This window comes from Periplaneta americana, chromosome 11 (genome assembly GCF_040183065.1).
Source record: "Periplaneta americana isolate PAMFEO1 chromosome 11, P.americana_PAMFEO1_priV1, whole genome shotgun sequence".
NCBI classification, from domain to species: domain Eukaryota; kingdom Metazoa; phylum Arthropoda; class Insecta; order Blattodea; family Blattidae; genus Periplaneta; species Periplaneta americana.
The window spans coordinates 34,887,786-34,907,462 of record NC_091127.1 but is presented as its reverse complement, the minus strand read 5'-3'; the positions used below and the strand labels follow the sequence as shown (position 1 = coordinate 34,907,462).

At 34.9% G+C, this 19,677-nt stretch overlaps 1 protein-coding gene across 1 annotated transcript in view; it reads left to right on the top strand.

Annotated features, from left to right (window-relative positions):
- The window catches only part of LOC138708924 (protein O-linked-mannose beta-1,2-N-acetylglucosaminyltransferase 1-like), a 400,514-nt gene that overhangs the window by 154,609 nt on the left and 226,228 nt on the right, over window positions 1-19,677 (top strand). The window contains exon 2 of the mRNA XM_069839284.1: window positions 3,791-3,854. The gene's annotated coding sequence lies outside the window, so the exon portion shown is untranslated. The remainder of the gene's footprint in view (window positions 1-3,790; window positions 3,855-19,677) is intronic.

The following is a 19,677-nucleotide window of genomic DNA, read 5'->3' as shown; positions in this document are numbered from 1 at the left end:
GCTCGGCGAAGGAGAAATTAATAGTTTTCTTATATACACATTTGTTATGGAGAGATAAAATTTACAACTCATCTCTTGGCTGGTTTACTATCTGACTCCCATCTTCTAGCATTGTCACGAAGGGTTGTAACTTTCTGAAATGGTCTCATAACATGCGTTCATTATGCAGCTGACATAAAGCAACCCAAATTTATTTATTACAGCTTTCTGCCACTGACATTTTTCCTGCATTAGATTTCCATATATTACAACTATAAATATGGTTGTAAATTGTTTCCACGGTTACACACAGCTGATAACTTTTCGGTTGTATTTGCTTCAGAAACGTGACCTGTATAACTGTCAGGACCATGCTGTTCCTAGAAACTGGATATACATGGAGAGAACGTTTCTACATATTCAAGTCAAAATTTAAATATGTATAATGTGGAGTGAAAAAGGTTGTCCATGCAAATTTCATTAGAAAAAAAGACCAATGAGAAACCTCACACCTACTTGGTACTTGGACGATATGTAGAACAATTTAAAAATTTTAGAAATTTGTAACAGTAAAATTGTTTGTCAAGACAAGGTTGAGTGTTATTATTGAGTTGGTTCGTAAGTTCGTAGCGTTTTTGTTTTGCGTTGGTACTACGGGTTTATTTATCGGTTGTCATTTTTATTTGAAATCCAATTATTGTAATTGAGTTTACATATTGAAGTTTTCATTTTTGCGGACAGTGAGTGGAGCCGTGAACGCTAAAAAAAATGGAGTGTCAAATGGAGAAAGTGGAACATTCACGACATATTCTTCTTTTTGAGTTCAAAGAGGGGAGAAAGCAGCGGAGGCTGCCAGAAACATTTGCTCCGTGTATGGGGACCTCTCTTGCTATTAATATAACTAAACATTCTCAAAATTATATATATATATAAATTAAAATATATAAAAAAACGCACATGCTCTTAGTACGGACTAGTATTATGCAATGTTAGAACATGAGAAAGTAAACCAAGACATTACAAACTTCGTCTTATTCCATACGAAAATCTAATCGCAAGGTATGAACATGAAAGAGGAAACCAAGACATTATAAATTTCGTCTTATTCCATATGAAAATCTAATCGCAAGGTATGTGGTCAAGTCCTTAAGCAGCTTAAAATATTGTCCTGCAATGTTAGAACATGAAAGAGGAAACCAAGACATTATAAATTTCGTCTTATTCCATATGAAAATCTAATCGCAAGATATGTGCTCAAATCTTTAAGCAGCTTAAAATAATGTCCTGCAATGTTCGAACATGAGAGAGGCAACCAAATCATTACAAATTTCGTCTTAGTTTATATGAAAAACTAATCGCAAGATCTATTCTAAAATATGAAATGGTGCGAGTGGAGGACAAGGAATATTTTTATAACAAGGTGGAACAAACACGACAGGCCTTCTGCAGAGCGACCACCGATGAATGTCGAACTTCGTCATATTCGACTAACTTGAATCCAACATAATGCCTGTAGTGCACGTCGCTAATGCGTCCATCATCGGTATAGTCACACAAATATTGTTACCGAGAAACTGTGATTTATTTGAATATTATCTGAAGAATATAATTATAGCTATTTTCTGTCGGTAATTGATGTAGTAACAACAGTCATGTATTTTAAAATATAATATGATGTACCTATATGCACGTATATTTTTGTCGATGTTAATCATATTTTTATAATAAAAATTACTTATCCTTACAGCTAAATAAAACTTCACAAGATTTGTTCTAAAATCCTTACTCAGCTAAAAGCATGAAGAGATGGAAGGGGAGGATAGGAGAGGCCAGAGAATTTCAAGGGCACAGATCATACAAGGCGCAAGTCAGAGCGAGTTGTGGGAGATCCGCTTCTTCAAAGCAGACTTAGGTTCTTGTCACGCTCGACAAACGTGAACCGAACATAGAGCTTGAAATGCACGACACTATTACCTACATTGTCGGACTCACCGCACCGGCCCTGGCCGATGGAGAATATCACAGGGAAGCTGGGAGTGGGAATATGGTAGAACTGATAAGAGATGTTGACAGGCTAAATATCTGACCATTCAGCTACTGCAGGGGTTAAGGGGTTAATACATGTATAGTGATTCGTTAATGTTTTATGAAGATTGTACTGGAGAAGTTATCAACAGAGGAAATTCTCTTCAAAATATGTGACTGGTTCGCAGCCAATAAATTGATATTAAATTGTAACAAAACTAACATAATTCAATTTAAATCCTATCCAAATTCAACCTCGCAAATTTCTAGCGCAATAATTAACAATGGATCCCTATTAGAAACAACAACAACCAAATTTCTTGGCTTAAAATCGATAATGTGTTAAATTGGAAAAATCATATTGAAGAAATTACCCCCAAACTAAATTCAGCTTGTTTCGCTCTTAGATCTATGCAAAAGATAGTAAATATCAATATCTTAAAAACAATATACTTATACATACTTCCACTCGGTAATGAGTTTTGGAATAATATTCTGGGGAAATTACACTGATAGTAACAGCATATTTCTATTACAAAAAAGAGTAATTAGAATAATATTAATGCCAAATCTAGGGAATCGTGTAGGATTATTTTCAAAAAACTACAAATAATGCCCATGGCTTGTCAGTATATATTTTCATTAATAATCTTCCTCTTATGTAATCGTGAAAACTTTGTAACTAATTCAACAGTTCATAGCATAAATACACGTCAAAAATGACTTTCATACTCCATCGGCAAGACTGTCGTGCTATCAAAAAGGAGTGCGTTATATGGCAGTAAAAATTTTTAATAGCCTCTCTATCGATATAAAAAATGAAACTCAAAACATAAGATTATTTAGGACCAAATTAAAGAAGTACCTAATTTCTCACGCCTTCTATTCTGTAGGTGAATTCATGACATTCAGTAACACTTCATGAAATTGATACTAAAACTTTATGTTGTACTAGTAGACTATATTGTAAATCTCGTCTGTATATATTTGATCTAGAGTGTGACTATAAATTAAGACTTTATAATAAATAGTATTAAGTTTTTTGACTTGTTCCATATTCTAACTCTAAAGCAATGTATGAATACCATGGAATGTTAATAAATACAATACAATACAATACAATACAATACAATACAATACAATCAGTTCGGAAGCTGGTGAATAGGGGCGTGGTTTCCAGTAGCTTTTAAATGAGTAACAGTTGATGCATTCTTTTTTAATTCTTCACAAGGCCGGTGAGGTGAGTCTCATACAGTAGTTATGTAACTTTGTGTGACGCCATTTAGAGCTAGATTCAAATAGGATATTCTTTCAGGTATATTTTAGTTTTTACTGTATGCAGTATTCTGTGTGGACGTGGAATGACTTAATCATGAGGCCACTAATGTAAAGCGAAAGAAGTGCAGCTCTCTTTCCACTAGTATTTGATGCTGTCACTGCTTCTGTAACTGTACGTCAGTGGAGAGACTCAATGTATCTCAATTTTCACACTGCGTTTTTATTATTGTCACTGTGGCCGTCACGTCACGTCTCAAAGTCTGGCTGGCCTTCGTCAGTGTCGTATTTTGACCTTTACTCTTACCCACACCTCTGTACCTGACTCCCACCTTCCCCCCACACTCTTCGAGCTCTGAAAACTTTTTAACGAGGAAATTCTATCGTTGTTACACGTGCAATATTTGCTGTGAGTTCAAACATGAAATTCTTCCATGCGAGGCTAATCTTTATGCTTCTATAAAAGCGTAATTTCCAATATCTTCATTTTTTCTTTCTCTCTCTCTTCCAGGTTTTGCGCAAGCAGTTTGCTGTTATAAATTCCTTCGAGTCAAGAATCACAGCCTTCTAGCAATGTAAGTAAGATTTTATTATTAAGAAATTATATTGAACTTCTGAGTTGTTTAAGACTCATTAAGCTAATGAGTCAGGACGAAAGCAAGGAAGTGTAAGCAATCCTTTTGTTTTTCCTTTTTCTTCGTAATTAATGCAAGGTGACCTTATTAAAGTATTCAGTTCATTTATTTTAAAAATGACTAATAGATTCAGCTGCGGGAAATTTCTTCATCTCGCTTATTACTATCACGACTTCAAGAGTAACCAAGAGCTACACCACTTATAAAGTCATAGCTATGAGGATCAATATTTCACACTTTTAAATTTCTTCACCATAATTACAAATATCGATAAAATGAATGCGCCGTTCAATTCTCGCTTGTGCTGACTACCTGGTTGGATTTTTTTTCCGAGGTTTCCTCCATACCTAAAGCAAATGTCAGGTAACGGTATTATCAAGCTCCGCAAATATAGATTCAAACTCCGCAAATATGCTTCGCGGTTATAGTCCGACCATCGGATCTGTACCCCCGTAAGATATGCGAACTGAACCTTAATTTCTTTTCAGCCTCGGCAATTCATTTCTCCCCCTGTATTCCTATTTCTCTCTTTTCTATCCCTCTCTCTTTCTCTCCCCCACTACTCACAATTTTCAGCCTTCTTGCGGGATAGTTTATTTGCACTTGCAGTCCAGTGTTGACAACTCAACACGAATACTGTAGCACGGGGTGGTGAAAGAAATATTATTAAGCAAGTAATAGAATTTTGCATAAGTCAATCAGCGTCATTAGACCTATTTAAATTAAATTATGAATAAGTAATAATTAACCTTACAGTATTATAAGCAAAATTCAAGAGACATGACACTGTTTGACGGAAGTTTGGCAACATCCCTATTCGGCAAGGTTCGTGGCCTGCTGTTTGACGTAGTAGGAGAGAAACGGGTGGAATGGGGTGAGTAGAGGCGTTAACTTTTCCAACAACGAAGACAGCGCTGAAGGGGCATAGATCCGATGGTCCGACAATACAACAATAACAATTACCCCCACCGTTTTCCCCTCCCCTACTGTGATAATTTGGGTGCTATTTTCCGTGTGCGCGCGCAGAACTGATTACTCTTCGCGAAGCTATGGCACGGTCATTTCTCCACAGCTGGCGCACTATTCATTTTGTACTGTACGTACCTCGGCCTGCAGCAACTATAAGTAACATTAAAATATACAGTCAAAGAGGGAAGGAACTAACTATATTTGATGAATAAAAATACAGGAAGTAGGGTAAAGGTTGGTAATATTATGATACGAGTAATATTGTGATAGTTCTTTTTGAGAATTTATTACAATTTTACTGAGCAAGAGAATGACCGGTTGTTTGCAGAAACTTTTCCACGAACATTCCCTGAATACGTTGACGCAAAAAACTGATCTTCCTCTCGCTCAGTAAAATTGTAATAAATTCTCAGAAAGAACTATCACAATGTTACTCATATCACAATATTACCAATCTTTATTCTATTACAGGAACAAAGGAGAACATAAATGGAGGTGCATAGTGAAAATGTGTAATGCCAAAATAGTGACAACTGTTGACGGTGACATTCTTTTAAATATAGGATGAAACCACAACCATGAAAAAGATGTAACTGTACACCGTCAGATGATTAAAAATGCCACGAAACGCAAAGCCAGTGAAGAAGACTCGTTCGACAGACCTTCAAAATTAATCAGGAGAGAAATATGCTCAGAGCCACAAGAAACAAGAGAGAATAACGGCCAGGGACATAAACCTAACAAGAAGGAATTTATACATGCAAAGAAGAAAACTACATCCAAGACTACCTAGAACTAGCAAGAGGCTCATGAAGCTCTACAAGTAGTCAACACAGAAAGCAATAACGGCGAAGCTTGTTTTTAATATTAGTAAGTAGTTTTTAAATCGCCAGCATCGACATAAAGGCATATGCTTCTGGTCCTAAGTCTAGAACAGAGTACGCAATATTGACTTACTAATTTGTTTACTCTGAAGTGTGAAGGGAATTTGCTTACTATTGATGTGAAAGAGTGGGGGTAACTGATGAGGCAAGATAGTTGCGCACTTTTATACAAAGTTGACGAGGGTTTTTCTTTTCTTGCGCAGCTTGGTTTAAATTTTTTGTTGCGGAGTTTGATATTGCCCTCAGGTAATCTATGACGAATCCTCCTCCTCATCTTGCTAAATATCATCTCGCTATCATTCTATCGATACTAAATAACCTCGAGATAGGATGACTAGACGTCCTTTTTTGTTCGGACATGTTCTCCTTTTTAGGCCTTTGTCCGGGGTCCGGGCGGATTTTTTAAAAAATCAAGAAATGTCCTCCTTTTCGTAACTCATATGCCTGATATTTTGAAATTATCTGATTTGATGCCCTTTTCAAGTAATTTACATGTAGGTGGCAGCCTAGATCATATATGTAACAGATAACTCATCGCTATGTTAAAATCGGCAGCACTTTGAAGAGAACAACCGCCAGGATCGCCACCCGTCCGCCATAAACAAACACGAGATGGCAGTACAGTCGCTAATGCAATTCAAATGGGAATTATGACGTGACTCCTTATGTAACAACTAGATGGCAGCGTGGTAAACCTGACAAAAGTTGTTAACCTCAAAGCCTATAAGGCCGACCTATCTGAGTATATATGATCTAGGGTGGCAGCAGCATCGACGGAATAGACGGAATACTCTTTGCCAACGATCACAACTCTCTTTGCTCCCCCTTGTTATGGTCGTTGCTCACAGGTAGCTAGTAAATCGAGAGATCGAGGTGCGAATATAAATCTAAGTAGATATTTTCTGTCCTGTGTAATAATTATAGTTCCCTTGACTTTCGTATGTACCTAACTGTAAAATAATAATTATTAAGTTTTTATGTAATCATTTTGTAATAAAATAGATATTAACATACTTTTATGCATGATATAAGCCTAAATCTATACTGCAAATATTTTGTAATAACAAAAAAATTGTGATGTAATTTAAAGTATAATATAAGCCCAAGCTAAATCTAAGTACAAATTTTCTGTCCTCTTTTTTCGAACAATGTCCTCCTTTTTTAAGTTTTGTGTCCTCTTTTTTATCGATGTGAATCTGGTCACCCTACTCGTAATTGATACAGCATCGTTAAATAACCAAGTAAAAACAATAAAAAACACAGTTTTCATTAGCAATAATAATAATTGTTATTATTATTATTATTATTATTATTATTATTATTATTATTATTATTATTATATACTTACTTACAAATGGCTTTTAAGGAACCCGAAGGTTCATTGCCGCCCTCACATAAGCCCGCCAGCGGTCCCTATACTGTGCAAGATTAATCCAGTCTCTAACATCATACCCCACCTCCCTCAAATCAATTTTAATATTATCCTTCCATCTATGTCTAGGCCTTCCTAAAGGTCTTTTTCCTTCCGGTCTCCCAACTAATTGTCTCGGGCATTTTAGGTCTTATAAATTGTGTGTGTGTGTGTGTGTGTGTATTCCCCTTATGTTATGTAACTGATTTTGATTATGTGTAATTTTCTACTTTATTTTATATATTATGTAACTGATCTTGACTATTTGTAATTTTATATTATGTAATTGATCTTGTCTATTGTAATTTCCTACTATATTTTATGTAATTTCTAAGGTATTTTCTTTTGTGTTGTTTTGTAATCAAATTTTGTATCTCGTGTATATTATTGAAACCTGGTTGAGTGGAAGAGAAGGCCTCATGGCCTTAACTCTGCCAGGAAAAATAAACCTACTACTACTACTACTACTACTACTACTACTATTACTACTACTACTACTAATACTACTACTACTACTACCACTCTATATGCATTTCTGGATTCGCCCATACGTGCTACATGCCCTGCACATCTCAAACGTCTGGATTTAATGTTCCTAATTATGTCAAGTGAAGAATACAATGCGTGCAGTTCTGTGTTGTGTAACTTTCTCCATTCTCCTGTAACTTCATCCCTCTTAGCCCCAAATATTTTCCTTAACTTAATAATTATTATTCTCAAACACCCTTAACCTATGTTCCTCTCTCAGAGTGAGAGTCCAAGTTTCACAACCATGCAGAACAACCGGTAATATAACTGTTTTATAAATTCTAACTTTCAGATTTTTGGACAGCAGACTGGATGATAAGAGCTTCTCAACCGAATAATAACACGCATTTCCCATATTTATTCCGCGTTTAACCTCCTCCCGAGTGTCACCCATACCTGCCACTGTTGCTCCAAGATATTTGAATTTTTCCACCTCTTCGAAGGATAAATCTCCAATTTTTATATTTCCATTTCGTACAATATTCTGGTCACGAGACATAATCATATACTTTGTCTTTTCGGGATTTACTTCCAAACCGATCGCTTTACTTGCTTCAAGTAAAATTTCCGTGTTTTCCCTAATCGTTTGTGGATTTTCCCCTAATATATTCACGTCATCCGCATAGACAAGAAGCTGATGTAACCCGTTCAATTCCAAACCCTGGCTGTTATCCTGAACTTTCCTAATGGCATATTCTAGAGCGAAGTTAAAAAGTAAAGGTGATAGTGCTTCTCCCTGCTTTAGCCCGCAGTGAATTGGAAAAGCATCAGATAGAAACTGACCTATACGGACTTTGCTGTATGTTTCACTGAGACACATTTTAATTAATCGAACTAGTTTCTTGGGAATACCAAATTCAATAAGAATATAATATAATACTTCCCTCTTAACCCAGTCATATGCCTTTTTGAAATCTATGAATAACTGATGTACTGTACCCTTATACTCCCATTTTTTCTCCATTATCTGTCGAATGCAAAAAATCTGATCAATAGTCGATCTATTACGCCGAAAACCGCACTGATGATCCCCAATAACTTCATCTACGTACGGAGTTAATCTTGTCAAAAGAATATTGGACAAAATTTTGTACGATGTCAACAAAAGTGATATTCCTCGAAACTTACCACAGTTGGTTTTGTCCCCCTTTTTAAAAATAGCTACAATTATGGACTCCTTCCATTGTTCTGGTACAATTTCCTTTTCCCAAATAGCAAGTACAAGTTTATAATTTTCGGTATATAATGCACTTCCACCCTCTTGTATTAATTCTGCTGGAATTTGATCGATACCTGGAGACTTGTACTTTTTCAGATTTTCTATCGCAATTTCGACTTCTGAAAGCGTGGGTTCGGGTATAAATGGCTCAGCAGTTTGTATTTCAATTTCGTCCCGATCATTTCTATTTGGCCTATGTACATTTTATTAGTTGCGCAAAATAGTTTTTCCATCTGTTTAGGATTGATGGAGAGTCTGCAAGCAAGTCACCATTCTCATCCTTGATCACGTTCACCCTTGGCTGATATCCGTTCTTAAATTCCTTTATACCCTTATATAAATCTCGAATGTTTTTATTCTTACTATTTGTTTCTACCTCATTCAGTTTTTCCTTCAAGTAACCTCTCTTTTTATTCCTAAGTGTACGACTTGCTTCCCGTCTTTCATTGAAATAATTATCTCTCTTCTCCTCAACTGGATCCTATAAGAATTTCAATTTTGCCTGTTTCCTTCTTTCTACTACCATGCAACAATCTTCATCAAACCACGTTTTCTTTTTCTTAGTTTCATAATAACCTATGCTCTGCTCAGCTGCAATTTTGATACTATCTCTGATATTTGCCCACACGCTATTAACATCTAATTCTTTCTCAACTTCGTCGGAACTTTCTAAAGTGGCAAACCTATTCGAAATTTCGACCTGATAATTTTGCTTAGCTTCCTCGTCCTTTAATTTCAAAATATTGAATTTAATAATAACAATAGTAACATCATCATCATTATCATCATCAGCATCATTATCATCATCACCATCGTCATCATCATCATCATCATCATCATCATCATCATCATCAGTAGCGACAGCAACGGAAAAAGGAATAGGGTGGGGCGTGGTAATTTGGATATAGTGAGGTAATTTGGGTATGTTACAATTTGGCGAATAAAGCTTTACCGAATCTACAAACATATGCTAATTTAATATATATTTTCTACTTCACAATTGCCTATCATGGAGTGTTAAGAATTTATGTTAGTCACACTGATATTATCTGTTAAAAAAAGTGTTTCTTGTTTACCAGTCTGTGAAATGACCCATCACATTCAAAGCAATATTGTTGGGAATCAGCTGAGATATAATAGCCAAGTTCATGTATATGTACATTATACAAATTTAGAACATGTTTTAATAAATTTAGTAATATGCCATTACTTTGTTAGTACCGTTTTCTGTCCATGATTTTAATAGAAGATATATTAAATTTATAAAATAAGCGTTATCAAGAACCTAAGTACTGGCTGATTTATATTTTATCTTTATTGATGGAGTGAAGTGCATTTTTTCCATCGTTAGTGATAAGATATAGTTTTACGACGTTTCGAAGATTGGTTCTAGAAGATAGATCTATGAATGACGGGGAGAGTAATGGGTGGATTAATATTTGTTGATGGAGTGGAATGGGCTTTTTCCATTGCTGACGATAAAATTTAATTTAGTTTCACAACATTTTGAAGATTGGTTCTAAAATATAAATGGTAAAATTAAATACAGATCAGAAGTATCACATATGATACCCGGGAACCGAGGAGATCTGTATGGAAATGTATGTCTATGTCCTGAGAAAGCAATGACACTCTTAACTCATTTTCGCATTTTTCATGACTTATCCCCTTTCTGCAATGACCGATTCAATTATTGTTTATAATTCGAATATCTATAATGGCAAACTAATATCGTGTACAGAAAATACTAAGGCTTTGTTACTTATATTTTGGAAAATGTAAGTTATATAATAGACTGGGTCTTGCACAGGATAGAGACCGATGGCGGGCTTATGTGAGGGCGGCAATAAACCTCCGGGTTCCTTAAAAGCTATTTGTATATATATTATATTTTTCATTAATCCCATATTATATTATATACAAGGTACAGCAATATTATTCTAATACACTATCATAAAAGAATGAAGGTTTACATGATCAAACATTATTTACATGTGAATAATTTCATATGAGGCAATCTTTCTGAATAACAACATATAATATACAGCAATATATAAAAGAGTCTATCACTATTTCAAAGTGATTTGAAGCACTATATCATAAACAATTTTCACCCCAGTGTTCCTAGCTAATAATAAACACAAGACACTGACAACCTGTAGTGTCGCTGTAATGTTACAAACAACTGTAAAGAACAAACTTATTATATTATATTATATTATATTATATTATATTATATTATATTATATTATATTATATTTTTGTTTAGTGTTATCTGCGACCAGCAAAAGTTTATTACAGCAAATACTCGAAAAAAAATAAGTTATAAGTTATGTGTTACGAGAAGAATTTCCTCCCACAAGTTCGTGAACACAAACTTGCTGTAATATGAGTGTGCGGAAGAGCCACTGCGCCGAGTTCCGAAACACAAGGAACATAAAATCAATGTCGCTGGGCGGAGTGATCGGTTCAGTCCACGGAACCATACGCGCAAATGTTCCGGGTAGAATCAATGACTCTGGACCCAGTCTTATCACATCTGACATCAACACGAATTACTGTCAGTTGTGGCTCCATCGTTTCGCTATCGATCGACTTCGCAGCTCGTTAGTCTCTTTCAAACTTGGATGTACCACCTCCCATTAGTCACGAATGAGGAGTTGAGGGGATTCCCCAGCCAACTTGTGTAACGGTAAACAGAGACCGTGACGGCCATTGTCTGCTGCCCGTAGGCCGAGGAGTTGAGCTCGTACGAGTAATCAAAGTGCAGAAATGAAGCTTCCTGACTATTCCTACATCATGCTTGTTCGCTATCTGCATTTTTCTTTTCACGATTTTTGTAAAAAAAATTCATTTCAGAAAATCCGATATCTAGGTATATACAATAAACAAAGAATACACCCAAAGATAAAAAGGCTGATAAAAATGACAATGTTGGAAACTAAAGCACAAGTCAAAGTTTTTGGTGGCATGTCAGGAGCCTTTGTTGTTAACAATGGGATGGATTGGCACCAATGCTATTTAATATTACACTAGATTGGGTGATAAGGCAGACAGATATAGATATTAATAATACAGTGATGTATAAGAGTATATACAAGTAGTTGGGTATGCATATCATTTGGACATTATACAGGGACATCATTTTATTTTTACTTCAATTTTTATTGTACCTGAGTTTTTGAATGTACTTCACTCCCACCCCTTCTACTAGTAAACTTCCAACCCTTCACGACACAGAGCCGAGGGCGCGTAAGCAGTACTGAGTTACTGAGTATAGTACGTTTCAGAAATATGTTCGCGTTTTCCAGTGACGAAAGAGCTTTCAATATTGTATCATATTTTCGTACGGGTACTGTCGTCCGTTTCCCTATGTCGCATCCCGGTTTCCCCCACCTGCTTCTGTTCGCCCCTCTGTTAAGTCTAGTAGCTGGGCTATCTTAGCTCTTTTCTGAAAACATTAATTTCTGTTAGGAATTGGACGTCTACGTAATATTATACAAGTGTTTAAAATAACTTAAATAAAAGGGCCTCCTTAAGTAATTAACTGTCACGTGATCCCCCCCCTTTCTACATACCTGCGACAAAACCACTTGAACGGACAGTGATTTTATCTTTTCGGATCGGGCAGAAGTGAAGATTGAATTTACAGTACGTAAGATACTCTTTTATAGAGTAGGTACAAAATTATTTCAACATGAGTTACTCGTACGAAGGACGAAACTGGTAATTGGAATTAGGTACAATAGTCTACAGTGCGATAATATGCACAAAAGAACTGAAGCCTGTATCGAAATGAACGGCCACCATTTTCTAAAATGTGTTTAAATATCCATATTATGATTATTTTTCAATTTAACTTCATTCTCTATATTGTACGCTAATTTGCTGTAACAGTACAATATACAGTACACTGTATAATTAATACTTCCGAATGGATAGCTGAATTCGTGTGTAAAACACTAAGTGTTAATACAGTACTGTATTTTGATTAAACAAAAACCTAATGAAAATTATCAAACTCAAAATTGCGATATTTCCTAGTTTACGTAAGTGGATGAACTACTTTTCTTCCCTCCTATACCTAGTAAAGGGATTTGTATTTTACGCCAGTATAATCGAAGTCCGTCGTGGAAAGGGTAGCAAACGGTGTTTCCTGTTTCAATCGTTAATAGAAAGGTATAGCCAGGTTAATATTAAAAATGTTAGTAAAAATAAAATGATGTCCCTGTAGTTAGATCAAAAGCCAAAGTAGAAGAGATACTTAAAGTCTTTGAAAAAGCAGCAGGAAAAATAGGATTGAACATTAATAACAGCAAGACAGAGTGGATGATAACAGTTCAGAAACACTCTAATATCCAATCAACAGATAGGTTCAGAAAGATATGAAACCGCGAAGGATTTTAAATATCTTGGGTCAGTAATAACCAATGATAAAAAATAGTGGACAGATATACAAACACGCATGACGAAGGGAACTCAAACATACTTTGCATTATTGGATATCCTGAAATCAAGATTTGTACATAAGAAAACTAAATTTCGAATCTATAAAACAATGATCAGAAGAGTATTCTGTTATGGATGTGAAACTTGGGTAATGAATAATAAGACAGAATCAGCCTTAGGTGCATTCGAAAGAAAGATATTGAGGTGGATAGTTGGACCAGTTAATGAAAATGGACAATGGAGGATAAGGTATAACCAGGAAGTAATGGAACAATATCGAGATATGGGTGTAGTGACACACATCAAACTCCGAAGATTGGAATGGGCTGGGCATATCAATAGAATGGAGAACCAGAGGATACCTAGGAAAGTAATGGAGGGAAGGATATATGGTAAAAGACCGATAGGCAGACCGAAGGCTAGATGGGCCGATGCAGTGAGAGTGAATGCTAGACAAGTTTTGGGAGTAACGGCATGGAAGAGAACATCACTGGGCAAATCTGATTGGAAGGGGAGAAAAGAGGAGGTAAAGGCTCGATTTGGGCTGTATTACCATAGCAGAAGTAGAAGTATACAATAAATTCATTCAACATGTTAGGTTTTATCTCTTCTTTTAATTTTTTGATATTTCATAACAAGAAGTAACAGAATGGATTACATGTCTATTGAATTATATCTGCAGATTATAACTTAGATATAGGTTTATTAAAAGCCGGAGAAAATTATTTTACTCGTACTGTCACTGAAAATTTCATTTCATTTTTTTCAGTATTTCTGATATGACAAATTAAATAAACGAACAGCAAATCAAACTAGTTTTGAGTGAGTTAATGTGTGTTCTCCTGCAAATTAATACCAGAAAATAATGATTTCCCTGTGGAAATGCGAATTTCCATTATTCAGTGTTACTGTAAAAGTAACATTGATTGTTTCCATCGCACTGAGAAGATTCAGAACTCTATATGGTTTGACGTATAGGTCCTACAATTGAATCGATGATTGCAGAAAGGACCTCACTCCAGTACAGTTTGGAAATGTAAAAGAAAAACTATTTGAATATTTTCAAAACATTTTTATATGTATGTTGTTTATTTCTCTGGAAAGAATATTTCAAGACACACATTTAAAGCTATCTTGTTCACACTTGCTACTTCAATTAAAACAGTGATTATTATTTACAATTGTTGGGTCCAGGTCCTTTCTACTATGATTGGAAATATAGTGATAAATCACTTCAAATCACAATGAATATCTATTAATGTAGACAAATTCAAGTAATGTACAAACTCATGTTTTCAGTTATTTGTTTTAGTTTGTCATTTAACGATTCTCTCTCAACTAGAGGGTTATTTTTAGTGTCCATGGAATTAGTGGTAGCGACATGGTATTTAGCGAGATGAGGACGAGTATTAGCCATAGATTATCTGATATTCACCTTACAATTGAGGAATACCTCGGAAAAAACACCAAAATAATCAACCGGAGCGGGAATCGAACACACTTCCGAGCGCAATCCCGGATCAGCAGGTCGACGTATTACTGTATGTCAGAATTAATTAACAATTTTTATTATTTCATTACTGAAAGCATAAAAATTTCAAGTTGCTGCTAATATTCTTCATATTTTACGAGTAAATTAAAACATAAATATTTAAACAAAGTCTCCGTAATACAGTCTGGTAACACTTCCTACATTTTTGTACCTTCATTCATACTTGGCCATCGGAAGATAACATTAGAAAATTCTTCATTTTCGGAAGTTTCTGACACATAGGCAGCTGATGAGTTCGTCATTTTTTTTCTGATTAGTACATGCTTATTTAAGTTGTGTTAACTCTCGCTAGTGGTTTTATATTTTATTTTTTTTCAGTGTTAGTATTTATTTTATTACCTATTGTCGAGTTCGTCATTTTTTTTCTGGTTATTATACGCTTATTTAAGTTGTGTTAACTCTCGCTAGTGGTTTTATATTTTATTTTTTTTCCGTGTTAGTATTTATTTTATTACCTATTGTCGAGTTCATCATTTTTTTCTGGTTATTATACGCTTATTTAAGTTGTGTTAACTCTCGCTAGTGGTTTTATATTTTATTTTATCCGTGTTAGTATTTATTTCATTACCTATTGTCGAGTTCGTCATTTTTTTTTTGTGGTTATTATAGGCTTATTTAAGTTGTGTTAACTCTCGCTAGTGGTTTTATATTTTATTTTATCAGTTTTAGTATTTATTTTATTACCTATTGTCGAGTTCGTCATTTTTTTTCTGGTTATTATAGGCTTATTTAAGTTGTGTTAACTCTCGCTAGTGGTTTTATATTTTATTTTATCCGTGTTAATATTTATTTTATTACCAATTGTCGAGTTCGTCATTTTTTTCTGGTTATTATAGGCTTATTTAACTTGTGTTAACTCTCGCTAGTGGTTTTATATTTTATTTTATCCGTGTTAGTATTTATTTTATTACCTATTGTCGAGTTCGTCATTTTTTTTGTGGTTATTATAGGCTTATTTAAGTTGTGTTAACTCTCGCTAGTGGTTTTATATTTTATTTTATCAGTTTTAGTATTTATTTTATTACCTATTGTCGAGTTCGTCATTTTTTTTCTGGTTATTATAGGCTTATTTAAGTTGTGTTAACTCTCGCTAGTGGTTTTATATTTTATTTTATCCGTGTTAATATTTATTTTATTACCAATTGTCGAGTTCGTCATTTTTTTCTGGTTATTATAGGCTTATTTAAGTTGTGTTAACTCTCGCTAGTGGTTTTATATTTTATTTTATCCGTGTTAGTATTTATTTCATTACCTATTGTCGAGTTCGTCATTTTTTTTTTGTGGTTATTATAGGCTTATTTAAGTTGTGTTAACTCTCGCTAGTGGTTTTATATTTTATTTTATCAGTTTTAGTATTTATTTTATTACCTATTGTCGAGTTCGTCATTTTTTTTCTGGTTATTATAGGCTTATTTAAGTTGTGTTAACTCTCGCTAGTGGTTTTATATTTTATTTTATCCGTGTTAGTATTTATTTTATTACCTATTGTCGAGTTCGTCATTTTTTTCTGGTTATTATATGCTTATTTAAGTTGTGTTAACTCTCGCTAGTGGTTTTATATTTTATTTTATCCGTGTTAGTATTTATTTTATTATTGTAAATATTTTTGTATTATTATTATTATTATTATTATTATTATTATTATTATTATTATTATTATTAATTAATTTGTATTACTGTCTTTGTATATCTCCGTGACGGATATTCTATTATTATTATTATTATTATTATTATTATCATTATTATTAGTCTATTATTATTATTGTTACAATTATTTCTAACATCAACATTATTATTGATCTCTTTAAAATTTATGTAGACTACTGGACTGTACCCGACCACGAGCGTATGCTCATTTCGGGTATATATTCATATGTATCATTTCAAATGTAAATTGTGAATAAATTTGAATTTGAATTTGATATCAGACACTTTACTCATTGATAGGATCTGCATTGTCTGAATGTGCAAGGTAGGCCTACACAGGCAGAGCAATATTTTAATTCTGAGACAAAGATTTTTGGATAACCGTATATTTAAGATATTAACTTTATTTACATAGCCATTCTTTATGCGAACGAAGTGTATATTTTAGGATGAAATCCACAAATTATTACAGAGAACATGAGAGTTTTACTTGAAGCAAGTAAAGAGATAGATTTGGAAGTAAATCCCGAAAAAGCAAAATATATTATTATGTCTCTTGACTGGAACACTGTACGAAATGGACATAAAAAAATTGAACATTTATCCTTTGAAGTGGTGGAAAAATTAAAATATCTTGCAGCAACAGTGACAAATATAAATAATAATAATAATAATAATAATAATAATAATAATAATAATAATAATAATGGTTTATTTTAACTGGCAGAGTTAAGGCCATTCGGCCTTCTCTTCCATTCAACCATCGAATGGAAATTAAATGCTCAATAAAAATAGGAAATGCCTCCTGTTATTCAGTTGAGAAACTTTTGTAATCTAGTCTGCTTTCGAAAAAACTGAAAGTTGGAGGTGCTCATGAAAATATTTGGGACTAAGAGGGATTAAGTTGCAGGAGAATGAAGAAAGTTCCACAACGCTGAACTGCACGCATTGTATTCTTCACCTAACATAATTATGGTCGTCCCAGTTATGTTTAGAATAGAAAGACAAAACAAGACCTCTGCAAATGGTAGCCTATGTGGGACGGCTAGGGCCAATGATCGCCTCTGGAGGAGGTGTTGATTGAACGAAGCTAACAATCGCTTGCAGAGATTGGATTGTTTCTATCTGAACTCTTCTCTACCTTCTATCACTAGCATCTTACCCCTTAGCGGCCTCGAGCTAATGCTGCCCCCGCAATGCACTCCGGCACAGATAGACTCCGCCCACAAACGCGTGAAGTTACTATACAGATTCCCAGAACGGACCATAGAAACATTAAATAGTGACGGTTAAGGCATGTAGCACGTATAAGTGCATCCAGAAATGCATGTAGAGTATTAGTTGGGAGATCTGAGGGCAAAGACCTTTGGGGAGGTCGAGACGTAGGTGGGAGGATAATATTAAAGTGGATTTGAGAGAGTTGGGATATGATGCCAGGGACTGGGCTTAGGTTAAGGTCCGATGGCGGGCTTATGTGAGGGCGGCAATGAACCTCTGGGTTCTCTAAAAGCCATTTGTAAGTATATGACTAAGTAAGCCACCATATCAAATTTCTGCACATTTAAAGGACAAAACTAATACTTCTTACAATAATTCATTATAATAATACGCTGATTTCTTAAATTGACTGAGCATAATGGGAATTAAATCAATGTCTTTCTCAAAAACACGCTATGAAATGTATGTAAAACAAATTTTTATCTCGAAGAGGAAGCAAAAACCAGAAAAATTACTGTTAAACCTTTTTATTTGAAATACTTACTTACTTACTTACAAATGGCTTTTAAGGAACCCGAAGGTTCATTGCCGCCCTCACATAAGCCCGCCATCGGTCCCTATCCTGTGCAAGATTAATCCAGTCTCTATCATCATACCCCACCTCCCTCAAATCCATTTTAATATTATCCTCCCATCTACGTCTCGGCCTCCCTAAAGGTCTTTTTCCCTCCGGTCTCCCAACTAACACTCTATATGCATTTCTGGATTCGCCCATACGTGCTACATGCCCTGCCCATCTCAAACGTCTGGATTTTAAGTTCCTAATTATGTCAGGTGAAGAATACAATGCGTGCAGTTCTTTGCTGTGGTCGTGCCAGAGAATCAGTCCTATTCCGAGGCTTATTGTAGGGATTCGTAACAAGCTGTTTTTTACGGTGATGGGTTGTTAGCCCTTCGCCCAACCCCCAAGCTGGAGGACCACCCCTTATCGGCTGTCCACGACTGCTTATTCAATATATTCGCAGCTACCCTCCATATCTGGAGGCCGTCTCCTCTATCCGCAACCTGAGGACGCGCCATGCCGTGGTGATAGGGACCCACCATACATGGTTTTATTTGAAATACATTAAAGAATAACCCCCTGAAATTAAGGACATTAGTTACGGTGCGCTCGGTATAACAGAAAAAATCTATAATCTCCTATTATGTGGCTTCATAGTCATGCAGTATATCAGTTAAGATGAACTTATGAATCAACGTGATTGAATAATTGCTATTGAGAATATTCTAAATCATCCGCATATGTATGTAAAAGTCCATCCACTCTTAAAGTGATCCTAACATAAACAAACCCCAGTTGTATCCTTCCGCCATTCGCGCCGCAATCACTGTCACATTGACAGGGAGCACGTGTGAAGTACATAGTTATGGCATGTGATGTAAGTACAGTACGCAGTATATTAGCGTAATAAACGAAGTAAAATACAAATACATACTCTACATAGAATTAGTTACTATTAATATTATTAATAATAAGTTACTAAGTTTTAGCAGAACAATCAGTAGTTTAAGCATCAATTATACAGTTTATTATATACACGGTGAGAGGGTATAACATTGACAAAAGTGCTATGATCGCATTGTGACACAGTTATTGAAAAACTGTCCTTTCTCCGTTCGCAGACCGTTGATTAAATTTGAAGTGATTGTTGCCAATGTTATTCATATCCCTTTCATTATGCGTTTAAGTTCATATTAGTAATATACGTTACAAGAGCGGTATGTTGCCGTTTTCATGGTCGAGGAAAAGATTGAAAAAGCGAAACGTAGTTGAGCTTTTTTAAGTTCCGAGAACATGAAAACAAATATACCGCTCGTGTATCGTA